Genomic DNA, 13,810 nt, shown 5'->3' with positions numbered 1-13,810 from the left:
GAAGAGGGAGTCGTGGAGGGAATGGTCTTTTCAGAAAGCGGATAGGGGTGGGAAGGGAAATATATCTCTGGTAGGTTTTCAGGTGGCAGAAATGGCGAAGGATGATGCGATATATCAGAGTCGAGAATGTAGTGCTATAAAAGCAGAGCAGGTCAGGCAGCATTCGTGGAGCAGGAAAATCAACATTTTGGGCAAAAGCCCTTCAAGCTGAGGGAATGGTGAGATAAATGGGAGGGGGGGTGGGACTGGTGTACAATGTGTTATGGTGATAAGTCAGAACCTCAAAATAGGATGGATAATTTTAGCCTTTAGTTCCAAGTTGTGATATTGAATGAGGACTGCTGCAGAGACAAATGGCTACTGGTATAAATTCAGTGATTGGTGGTGAAATCTCTGTGTGGGACCAAAGAGATGTAACATTTAAAGGTGTCAAAGAAACTTCAAACAGAGACAGACCAACTGAAAATGGTGAAGGAGCTAGCTATACGAAACATGATCTCAAAATTAGTGGGCGGCACGGTGGCACGGTGGCACAGTGGTTAGCACTGCTGCCTCACAGCGCCAGAGACCCGGGTTCAATTCCCGCCTCAGGCGACTGACTGTGTGGAGTTTGCACGTTCTCCCCGTGTCTGCGTGGGTTTCCTCCGGGTGCTCCGGTTTCCTCCCACAGTCCAAAGATGTGCAGGTCAGGTGAATTGGCCATGCTAAATTGCCCGTAGTGTTAGGTAAGGGGTAAATGTAGGGGTATGGGTGGGTTGCGCTTCGGCGGGTCGGTGTGGACTTGTTGGGCCGAAGGGCCTGTTTCCACACTGTAAGTAATCTAAATCTAAATCTAAATCTAAATCTAAATCTCTCTTCATATCATCCTGAATCTGTGATCCCCAATCCCAGGTCTGAATTATCCTAGCCCCTGGATAATGTTAGTAATGCTGAGCCAGTTGGAAGATATGGTTAAATCAGAAAAAATGAGATTCTCGATGCTGGGAAAAAGAAAAACCCCCAAACAGCTCACCAGCATATTGTCCCAGTTCTCATCTAGCTAACATACTGCCAAAGCATCAGTATCTGCATTGGTGGAGGATAAAGAGGCAGCCTTGCTCATGTATCTCTGAGGGATCTGTGAATTCTTCTTCATAGGTGGTGGAAGAGATGATGTCCTAAGAGATTGGCCTCTTAATGTGAAGAGAGCTGGAGATTGAGTGAAGTGTGGAATAGGAACAAAAGAAAAAACAAATCGCCAGTTCAGAATTCAGAAGAAATCTCTTTAGGAAGAGAGTGGTGAAAGTGTAGGATTTGTTTCATTTGTATCTGGTTGAAGTGAATAGCATAGATGCATTTAAAGTGAGGCCAGGTAATGATATGGGGCAAAAACGAGAGATTTGGATGGATTTGCATAAGAAAGGTTGGGAGAAGGTTTAAGTAGAGCATGGACCGGTTGCTACCCATATCCTGTTCAATTTTATACTACATAATTCTGCACTTGATGAAATCAATTCTTATTCTTCTACTCAATTCCCTGCTTTCTGCTGCTAATTTTAACTGGTATGCAGATGCCTCCCACCAACTTCTATTAATTCGATTGGGATGTTGGCAAGTGACATGTTAATTAGGGACAATATTCCCAATCTGTGCTGACTGAAGTGAATTAAAACATTTTTTTTTAAATCCAGATAGTATTCTGCACTCATACAGTTGAGGAATGACAGGGCTGCAGAGTGGTATTTTAATAGCCCTTGGAGAATTAATAATTATTATAAAATATGTCTTTAAATTAAGGTGTCTATATTCAACACAGTATTGGTATTTAAGCAACTGAATTTTAAAGAATTATGTAGTTCTAACTTTGGACTTTATTTTCCACTCTGCTGATTTCACCACATCAAGTAAAAATTAATTATAGCCTTCGATTTCTTCTGTGAATATTTGCTTCTTGTAATTTCTTCTTCTGCCTATCTTTAAGTCTTATTACATCACAAGGAAGCCAATCTAATCTTTCCATTGTAAAGCTTCTTAATCATCCTCTAACAAATGCAATAGACAAGTTTGAGCTCAATTCTGGATTAGTGGTGCTGGAAGAGCACAACAGTTCAGGCAGCATCCAAGGTGCAGCGAAATCGACGTTTCGGGCAAAAGCCCTTCATCAGGAATCCAGCATCTGCAGTCATTGTTTTTACCTAAGTTTGAGCTCAAGTACAGTGAGTAAATAGAGCCAAGGAATAAAAAATCCTGACACACTTGAGCAAAATTTTAACTCATTTAAATTCTGAATTTGTTAGAATTGGAACTAACATGTAAGAAACAAAGATGCAGGAAAATGAGAAAGTGGCTTTCTCTAGCTTGCAGTTGCTTTATAATGTATTGGTTCTGAAAGGGTCGTGTTGGAGACTTCATTAAGGTCTACCCAACCTGATAATGTCATGCCATCTTGGATGTGAAAGTCATGAAAAATAGCTTGACCTTAGAAAGAGATAAATGTGTATTCTATGCCTCTCAATTGTTTTAGCAACAATGCTCTGATAACTAGCTAATGTAACTTCTCCTCACCTCTACCATACACAAAACTGTATCTTGTCAACACAATAGCCTCTTCTTGTGAAGACTTAGTGGTTGTTCCTCTACTCCAGTAAACCTGATGGGCCCTTTGATCCAGTCAAGCAATTAGAAATAGTGGCAGTGGCTTTCACCTATAAATATCACAAATGGTTAGCCCCTGGGACAGAAGTTAAACATCCTTTATGGATATGATGGGAACTCAGCCTATAAATGTGCTTCCATTAAGTGTGGATATTAATCAGCACTCGGGTTGATTTGGGTCTCACAGCAACTTGCTGTTTTTTAAATGCTCTGCTTTGTTCTGTAAAATGTTATGATTATACGTTCATGCTGATTTAATGGGCGAAGAGGCAAATAGACCTTATGAGCTATTGATTAGGTTTTACATACAGCTACATATTCGCTGAAATTATTGAAGGCGAAATATTGACTAAAGTGAATAATGATAAATGTTTTGAAATGAAAAGGCAATGGTCCAGAAGGTGGATTTAATTGTTCATCTCATTCTTAGTGAGTAAATTACTCAGCAGTTTGTGTCAATTTGTAACTCACTTGATATTTCTGCTTTGCATCATTCCATTATAAACATCATGGAGACATTACCTCACCATCAACCTCCCACTTATTACAAGAAGTTGTGGTATTTCTGAGATAAGTGCGCATTCAATCTCCTGTAGAAATTCAGAGGTAAAACTTGACAAAGCAATACCTCATTTAATAATGAGTGTACCTACAACACTCTTCAACTTCTCTAGCCGAAGAAGGAAAAAAAAACAATTGAAACAGTGGTGTTTTATTCCTGTCAGTAGCCAACTGTACTTAAAATATTTTAAATGTGGTAAATTTAACAGTTTTGCATTGTTTTTTCTTTCCCCTTCTGCAACCTTTCTATTCCAGTCACTCTTATCTTTTCACCCTTTCTTAATTGATCATTCTATACCTTATAAAAAGTTATTTCCTTCTTCACCCTTATTTTGTGGTGCAAAACCCTTTCAAGCTGAGGAGTTAGGAACAATGTCAAACAAAAGGGGGATAATCCATTTGAATGATGGACCATCAGATCTCCATACAAGTATTATTAAAACTGTCCATTAAATATTCATTCCCCAGCATTGTCACACCTCAATTTTATGAGCTTAGCAGGTTTCTCTGGGACAATAAAACATTTGAAACAGAGAAAACAATAGGCTAAACTACCTGTGCGAATGATTTGGACTGGGGTGTACAAAGTTAAAAATCACACAACACCAGAAAGAAGTGAAACTATCATGGTTTTCGAACAGATGAAAGACTCAACAAACAATCAAGGTATTTTTCAATGTATAATTTCAGTTACATCACACTGTAAACTTTTCCTATAAATTCTGTGTCTTGCAATTGTGTCCTCCACTACCACCTGATGAAGGAGCGTCGCTCCGAAAGCTAGTGTGCTTCCAGTTAAACTGTTGGACTATAACCCGGTGCTGTGTGATTTTTACCTGTGCGAAGTTAAGGAAGACCAGTGCAATAACTTCAACAAGGATACAATGGAAAGTAAGATAAGAATGTGTGAAAGGAGTGATGGATCCCCACTAGATGTGTTGTGCTATAAAAGAAGTTCAAAGTGATCAAAAGATGTTTAATTTAATGTTGAATACTGTGCCACCATATGATTGATTTTCAATCCAGGGTTAGGAACACAATTGCCGAACCATGCATTTTGTCAGTGACACATATGATTTTCAAAGGGAAAAACTCTAATTGACAGGATCGGTTTCCAAACGACAGGAGCACAGGCACGGGGAGAATGAAAGCACTTGTTTAAACAGCAAGTAGCAAGATCTCCTGGACTTGCCATTGTCTGCAGGAATGGAGCAGGCAGACCAGTAAAGCGTCAGAGTCCTTACAGTCCACACAAGTGTCCAAACGCTTACTTATCAAGGACTCAGGAAAAAGTGAGGACTCCAGGTGCTGGAGATCAGAGTCGAGAGTGTAGTGCTGGAAAGACACAGCAGGTCAGGCAGCATCTGAGGAGCAGGAGAATTGATGTTTCGGGCATAAGCTGTCATTCCCGATGAAGGGCTTACGCTCGAAACATCCATTCACCTGCTCCTCAGATGCTGCCTGACCTGTTGTTCTTTCCAGCCCCACACTCTTGACTTTGTGTCACTGCAGTTTGACCATATTGAATAGCTGAAAATGTGTTGCTGGAAAAGCACAGCAGGTCAGGCAGCATCCAGGGAACAGGACAATCGACGTTTCGGGCATAAGCCCTTCTTCAGGAGGCACGGTAGTAGTTTGGCGCACCGACCTTTACACCGCTGAGGCCAAACGCCAGCTCGCAGATACCTCCTCCTACTGCCCCCTTGACCATGACCCCACCCCCCACCACCAAACCAAAACCCACAGCCATATTGAATAGCTACAATCAATATAATGACAGTGATGTGCACTTAACAACTGTACACTAACATGTCCCAGGCCATTGACTCTTCCCATTCTTAACTTTGAAAATTTGATTCTGACCCTCTCTAGCCTATTAACAAGCTCATCCTAATACCAAGTTAATCAAAGCCATGCATTTTGTATCCCCACAACTATCCCTTTAAAACTTCCAGTGCTTCATCAAAGACTGACACAGAATCCTGGAGCACTACGTTCAGAGCACACCCACACTCAACCTCACCCCCGGAGGAGATGGAAAATCCCAGTCCCACAAATCCCAGTCAGAATGGTGATCATTGGTATTTCCCCTGTCAATCTCAACCGGATTGTTGTGATGGGGATTGAGCATCTGCGCATTATTTGTATTATGTAACCATTCTCCACTTGCTGAATTTAATTTTGGGAACCAATTCGGCTATGCTTGGGAGAATCTCTTTCCTATAATTTGATGATGGATTTGGAAACTCTCAAGTCCAGTCCAGCTTCTAACTCATTAGTTAATGCTCAGGAGTGTTATCTTTCATACCAGCAATTGAGAGAAAATTCCCCACTAAAGAGTTGACAGTTCCTGCACTACTATATTTACTAATACACAGGTGTGTCACTCACATTTTTCTAATATAAACATATGAATTAAGAGCAGGAGTAGGTAATTCAGCTCCAAGAGCTGGCTCTCCCAACTGAGAAGGTTGTATAAAGCCTGCAATGTGGAAGCAGGCCATTCAACCCATCGAGTCCACACCAATCCTTCAAACGAGCATCCCACCCAAATCCATCCACCCTTACCCTATATTTTCCATGGCTTATCCACATAGCCTACACATCTCTGAATGCTATGGGCAATCTAACATGGCCAATCCACCTAACCTGCACATCTTTGGGATGGGAGGAACACAGATCACCCAGAGGAAACTCACTTTGTCACAGGCAAATGTGCAAACTCCACTCAGTCACGCAGGCTGGAATTGAACCCAAGTCCTTGGTGCTACGAGGCAGCAGTGCTATTCACTGAACCACTGTACTACTCCAAAAGATCATGGCTGATCTTTCCTACCTACTCTCATACTCTTTGACTCCCTCACCAACAAAGAGCCTATCTTCGGAGAATCCTGACAGTTCATAAACAGACCATTCAGCCCATTTGCACCAACTCTCAAAAGAGCATCCCAGCTTAATGGGCACTTATTTTTATTTGTATAAATATTGAAAAACATACACACTGAATGCATGCTGCTACCATCCATTTTGTGAAAATATTTACAACAGATATGCCACCCCCTGACTTCCACTGAATATGATATTTTTCGATGACTAATAATCAATTGCAATCAAACTCTTATCCTGCTTAGCAGCAGTATATTGCGATGAGGAATTAAAAGACTCACATTTAAAACTCAAAATATAGAAATACGGGAAGGAGGATTGTTGATGCTCAGGAGAGAGAGTGTGCTCTCACTTACAAGCAAAGAAAGCACTTCGTCCCGTGGAAGAATAATTGTGTGATAAGTAAGGGGTGTGTTGGTGATTAAGGGAAAGAGATTGTATTTGTTTTATTGAGAAGAGGAGTGTCTGTATTTACAGAAGCAAGTGTTGTTGTTGCTCCATGATGTGTAGCATTAAACTGGATCAGTCATTCCCACCTCCTTTATAGCAAAGCAGCATGAAATCCCTCCACCACAACTCATGGGAGATTAAAATCCATTGCGTTGGCTGCGCTGTTAAATGGAGAGGTGCTCAAAATAACATCTTCCTACTGCTTCAGCCTCACAGCCTTTACTTTTAGAGAGATCAAAATCCAATGCTTTCAATTCTCCAAGAAACGCAAAGTGCCTGAAAATAATTTATTCTGCGTAACAGATTTTTAATATTTTGGCATCTGAAGGCCCAATGGTTCACTAAAGATTGATTAAAGAAAGGAATATATAGGCTACGGCAAAGGAAAGACTGTTAATTTGATAGGAAACCATTGTTTAGCCACTGGAACTGAGTGAATTATGAATAATATCTTGTTTGGAAGATTACTGATATTCATCCTCCTCTCCACTGCCTCCCCCCTCGCAAACCCTCTGCAAATAAACATGTGAAGGAACATTGGGCTTTATTGTCTAGAAACAACTAAATAGAATAGATTAAATCAAAATGGAAAATAAGCTGTTCAGTTTGGAGTCTGTGTCTCTCTTGAAGGTTTGTTATGTCCAATGTCCAATAAATAGAGTAAAGTGCATTTTTAAAGAAGACATTTCATTATTAGTTTTAATTAGTAATGAAATGTCTTCTTTAAAAATGCACTTTACTCTATTTATTCTTAAAGTTTTGGTCAGAAAAACAAGCAATGATAGATCCAATATTGTATGTACATACTGATTCCTTTTAGGGAGTGTACAGCAGGCAATATTGGTTAGGGCATCTGAAAGGAGCAGTGAGTCTATATAAATAGAGAATGCTTCAGGCTCTTTATCAACATTCTTTCGGAATGTTGGTCAACTGCTGTATATGCTGTGTTCAGTTCTCTCAGATGTATAGCTGCTCAAGAGGCAGGTTTGAAGAAAATGGAAGCCAGCACCAAAATGATGGCTGAATTTGAGATCACAAGGACCAAGGCTTCTTCTCCTTGCTCCACAGGACAATGGGCAGTCTCTGTCATTCACAACTCACTTTCATTCTACTGCCTAACTCATCCCTCCTGGGCTCGCTAATAGTCCTCATCTACCACCCCAGCATGCTCTCTCCTGACTCTTCTTAGAGTAAAGGGAAGACCTTTTAGAATGGAGATAAGGAGAAACTTATTCAGCCAGAAAGTGATGAATCTATGGAATTCATTTCCACAGAAGGCTGTGGAAGCCAGGTCATTGAGTATATTGAAGATTGAGATGGTTAGGTTCTTCAGTATCAAGGGAATCAAGTGTTACGGAGATAAAGCGGGTGAATGGGGTTGAGAAACTCATCAGCCATGATTGAATGTGGAGCAGACTTGATGGGCTAAAAGGCCAAATTTCTGCTCTTATGTCTTATGGTCTTATTGTCTTCTGGACTGGCAAGCTGATTCAAGTGCTATGGCAATGTCTACAACTTGCCATTTCTGTGCAGCAGTCCGCAGCTCAATGTTCTGTCATTCCACCTTTGATCTCTTGAAACATCAACCACAGTCACAGAGCAAGTTGGATGAACATCAGCATTTTACAACAACAACTCATCATGACAAATTTAATGTGAGGAATGTCACGGGCTGTCAACAAAGCAAAACAATCATAGAGCATTTATCAGTCATTTGTAGTTTGGCAATAGAGAAATAAATGGCAAGATTTAAGCATTTAAGGAGACAATTCCAGATTTCAGCAATAAGCTGGTTGAAAGGTCTGCTGCAGCTGTTATACTGTTAGAGGAGGCTGAGTCAGAACTGGAAATGTGAAGTACATGACTTGTTGCAAATAATGGAGACGCAGAGGTGGGTCAGAAGTATTTGGAAACAAGAATTAGGATTTTTGAGGTCAATGGGTGGAATTTTATGTGGAGGCAGTAACACTGTCATTAACGTACCAGTCAGGATGAATCCAACCTGACACGCTGAGAAACAGTGAATCAGTTTTCTGGTGGCCAGGCTGTTAATTAATTCATGATTATACTTAAGTCCTATCGAGAAAACGTTCTGCCTCTGATGGCTACTGTTCAATCAAAATGCCAGTAATTCGATACAGCCCGCACTGCCACTGAGCATGGTTGACCACAGACAGGATTTCAATCAGCTCTTAACTACATTATTGAGCTATTCTCCTGGAGTGGTTTCAATGAGTATCAGAGACTAAGAACTGGGATGGTGGTAGTGGAGTGGTACTGCAACAAGTACACAAATGCAGAGCCCCAGGCTAACATTCTAGAGACATGATTTCAAATCCTATCATGGCAAATTTGAATTCAATAAGATTTAGAATCATGTAATCATTGTCCTTTGTTGCAAAAGCACAACTGCCCTTTAGGAAGGAAATTTGCTGACCTGACATAAAAACGAGAACTCCAGCCTCTGAAATGTGATTGACTGTTAACTTCTCTCTGAAATGACTGAGGAATCTACTTTGATCACTGGTAAATAGGAATGAGCTACAAGTTCTGGCCTTGCTACTGACATCCCAAATCTCACATATGAATAAATCAATTCCCTCAAGTTATTAGAACCTCTGAATACACTCTTCTACACAAGCTAATGTTCATGCTACTTGGAATGTCAGATTAAGTTTGCAGATGGCACCAACATTGGAGGTGTCGTGGACAGCGAAGAAGGTTACCTCAGAGTACAACGGAATTTTGATCAGATGGGCCAATGGGCCAAGGAGTGGCAGATGGAGTTTAATTTCGATAAACGTGCACTGCTGCATTTTGGAAAGACAAATCAGGGCAGGACTTATACACTTAATGGTCAGGTCCTGGGGAGTGTTGCTGAAGAAAGAGACCTTGACGTGCAGGTTCATAGTTCCTTGAAAGTGGAGTCACAGGTAGATAGAATAGTGAAGAAGCTGTTTAGTACACTTGCCTTTATTGGCCAGTGCATTAAGTATAGCAGTTGGGAGGTCATGTTGTGGCTGTATAGGAGAACATTGGTTCAGCCACTTTTGGAGTATTGCATGCAGTTCTAGTCTCACTCCAATGGAAGGATGTTGTGAAACTTGAAAGGGTTCAGAAAAGATTTAAAACCATGTTGTCAGGCTAGGAGGATTTGAGGTACAGGGAGAGGCTGAAGAGGCTGGGGTTGTTTTCCCTGGAGCATTAGAGGCTGAGGGGTGACCTTATAGAGGTTTATAAAATCGTGAGGTGTATGGATAGGCTAAATAGCCATGGTCTTTTCCCCAGTGTGGGGTAGTCCAAAATGAGATGACATAGGTTTAAGGTGAGAGGGGAAAGATTAAAAGGGACTTAAGGGACAACGTTTTCATGCAGAGTGTTGTGCATGTATGTAATGAGCTGCCAGAGGAAATGATAGAGTCTGGTGCGATTACAGCATTTAAAAGGCATCTGGATGGGTACATGAACAGGAAGGGTTTAAATGGATATAAAGGGGACAAGTTTTATATCGGATATTTGGTTGGCATGCATGAGTTGGCATGTCACTGCCTTCTAGGATATCACAGATTACTGCAGCTTAACCCCTGATGAGACTTAGTTAACACACTTAATCACACTGCACTAATGTCATCATTGTTGCAGTCAGGATCACAGATGATTGAGGGATTTTGCTGGCGATCAGATTTGCAGTTGAAAGGTTAGGATCAAGAAGACAGGGAGGGGAGAGGAAGCATAAAAGGGTGAGTGGGAAGGGGACTATAGTGACCATTGGGCACAGACCTCTCTCCAACAAGATTGCCAGGACTTACCTGATGAATTAGCCGCATGCCAATGGCACACCTGCCATAGGCAAAACAACGCTGTACTGGGAGGGGGAGCTAAAGTGCCCATTCATTGGCCACTTATAGATCTCATTTGGCTAAAGGACTGGCAATGAGACTGACACTGTGCCAGTCATTAGTCAAATCCAAAGGCAATAGGAAGTCTATGGGCATTGCTAAGCCTTGGATGGCACAGTGGCTCAGTGGTTAGCACTGCTGCCTCACAGCGCCAGAGACCTGGATTTGATTCCCACCTCAGGCGACTGTCTGTGTGGAGTTTGCACACTCTCCCCGTGTCTGCGTGGGTTTCCTCCCACTGTCCAAAGATGTTCAGGTTAGGTGAATTGGCCATGCTAAATTGCCCAGTGTTAGGTGCATTAGTCAGAGTTAAATGTAAAGGAATGGGTCTGGGTGGGTTACTCTTCGAGGGTCAGTGTGGACTTGTTGGGCCGAAGGATGCTGCCTGAACTGCTGTGCTCTTCCAGCACCACTAATCCAGAATCTGGTTTCCAGCATCTGCAGTCATTGTTTTTACCTTGTTGGGCCGAAGGGCCTGTTTCCATACTGTAGAGAATCTAACCTTTACTGCTCCTGAGAAAGTGGTAGTAAACAATTTTCTTCAGCAATTTGAGAATGGTATTCCCACATGACTGTGAGAATTTCAGGACTTGGACCCACTGGCAAAGGACCAACTGAAAAACACCATACAACTTGGAGGGGAATCAACAAGTCATCGGGTTGCCATATACCTGCTGTCCTTTGTGCAGGTTGCACTTTGGAAGGTACTCTGAAGAAGCTTTGGCAAGTATCAGACTGTATCTTATAGATGGTATGCACTACTGCTACTGTGCATCAGTGGCACAGGGAGTGAGAGATTAAGGTTGTGGGTAAGTGTCCCTTAAAACGGGTTGCTTTGGTGTCAAACTCCTTGAGTGTTGTTAAAGTTGCAAGCAGGCAGGGCTTGTGAGGTGTTTTCCATCACACTCTTAATGCTTCCTGGTGCTGGAAAGGCATTGTGGAGCTAGGAGGTAAATCATTCACTCCCCATGTCTGCGTGGGTTTCCTCCGGGTGCTCCGGCCAGTCCAAAAATGTGCAGGTCAGGTGAATTGGCCATGCTAAATTGTCCGTAGTGTTAGGTAGGGGTATGTGTGGGTTGCGCTTTGGCGGGTCGGTGTGGACTTGTTGGGCCGAAGGGCCTGTTTCCACACTGTAAAGTAATCTAATCTAAAGTATCAGATTGTATCTTATAGATGGTATGCACTACTGCTACTGTGCATCAGTGGCACAGAGAGTGAGAGATTAAGGTTGTGGGTAAGTGTCCCTTAAAACGGGTTGCTTTGGTGTCAAACTCCTTCAGTTTTGTTAAAGTTGAAAGCAGGCAGGGCTTGTGAGGTGTTTTCCATCACACTCTTAATGCTTCCTGGTGCTGGAAAGGCATTGTGGAGCTAGGAGGTAAATCATTCACCACAGAACAATCAGCCTCTGACTTTCTGTTGTATACTGAGTTTATGCAGGGATAGTCATCTCTGGTAACCTGGTGTATTGAAACCCTCAATCCTTAAAGGGTATGTCTGATTATCATTGCAGTTGCAGGTAAATGTGAAACTGTGCTCCAAAAAGTGCAAATCAAATCTGAAAATAATTTGAATAACATTATCTGTCAAATAAATCTCTGTAACAACAGAGTTAAAGAGATATGCCATGAATGATTCAGGAACTTCAGGCAAATAATACAATCAATGCAACATTTTGAATTGTAAACAATCATGGTCTATGTGACTATTGAGGATATTCATGATTCACCGCAAAAACCAATGAAAGAATCACAAAAAGAAAACGAATTACAAGTGCTGCCAACTTCAAAAGCAGCATTGTCCATCAAAGTGTTAGGAATTGAAGAGGGAAACGTCTGAACATCAAAAATGACGATAATGCAAGGAAGGGAGAACTTATATTTATATAGTGCCTTTCATTATCTCAGGACAAGCCAAAATACTTTACAAAAGTACTTTTGGAATTTAATTATTGAAGTTCCAATTTGTGCACAGCAAGAGCACACAGTCAGCACTGAAATTACAGTCATAATGATTGACGGATAAATATTAAAAACAAGAACGCTGGGGAAACTCCTTTGCTCATCTTTACCTGCAATGTCATTGGATATTTTATATCCACTTGAAAGGGAAGGCAGTTTCACAGCACATCCCAGAAGTGGAATATCTAATAGTGGAACATTCCTTCAGTACTGGGGTGGCATGGTGGCCCAGTGGTTAACTCAGCACCAGGGACCTGGGTTTGATTCCAGTTTTGGGTGACAATTTGTGTGGAGCTTGCACATTCTCCCCAGGCCAGCAATGTGCAGGTTAGGTGAACTGGCCATAGGAAATGTAGGGCAACAGGGACTGGGTGGGATGCTCTTTGGACTCAATGGGTCAAATGGCCTGTTTCCACACTGTGGAGATTATATGATACTACTGTTGCCGAGATTTTGACCTCAAGCCACAAGAGTGGGATTATGAACCTGCAACCTTTTTACAGAAATATGAACATGCTCTCAATTGACCTATGCTGATATTACAAATGTGCTGTGTAATAACTTATGGTATACAGTTCCACACGTTAAACTCAATTATTTTGCCAAACAAAATTCTTTGGATACTCCACTAAACTGGAAGAGACACAGAAAGGATTATTATTTAGTCTTTATTTCTGCTGTGCCAAATCCTGTTGGCGCATTACTGAGAAGCAATTCAGAATCAAGAGGATAACCTTGGCCACCTCACTCATCATTATTTCTCCCATAATCCCAGCAAAAGGTTCTTGCTGACACAATCTATCATGGGAGCTCCTGGTTTCCTTGAGCTTTTGTCTTCAGGGCTATATCTGACAATCCCTCATTTGCTACAGTGCAAAATCTTAGAAGAGAACAGTGTACAAGAAATTGGACAAAAAATGTTGACTTAGCTGAACTTGTAGGATTTATATAGCCATTGCAATATGCTATTTGCTGTTCATATAAATCTGCATCTTTCAACAACATAGTTTGATGGCAATCAAAACACTCATTTTTATTATTCTGCTCCAGTGATATCACTTTAGTCACCGCTAATGGTCATTGCCAGCTGGAAAGCATTTCTTGCCAATTAACACCTCAGGATAATGATGTAATTGCTATGATAATTATATTTGACTGACACTGCCCAAACATCAAGGATATGTTTACCTCTTTGCCAATGAGGAATTTGCAGTGACCTAAGGAGAAAGAGCCCATTTGGCACCCTTCTAACTAAGTTGTTTTATTCCTGAGGAGAAATAAGGTGATGAGAGGTGGGGGAAAGGTGATTGTGAGGATAATGTTTATAATTTAACTGCCTAGTCAGAACAGAGATTCCATGAATTGTAATCAAATGTATCATCCAGCAGAGGAACTAACTGCAATATCAGAGATGGCTGAGGA

This window comes from Chiloscyllium plagiosum, chromosome 10 (genome assembly GCF_004010195.1).
Source record: "Chiloscyllium plagiosum isolate BGI_BamShark_2017 chromosome 10, ASM401019v2, whole genome shotgun sequence".
Taxonomy (NCBI): Eukaryota; Metazoa; Chordata; class Chondrichthyes; order Orectolobiformes; family Hemiscylliidae; genus Chiloscyllium; species Chiloscyllium plagiosum.
Note: the sequence above shows the minus strand (reverse complement) of the source record.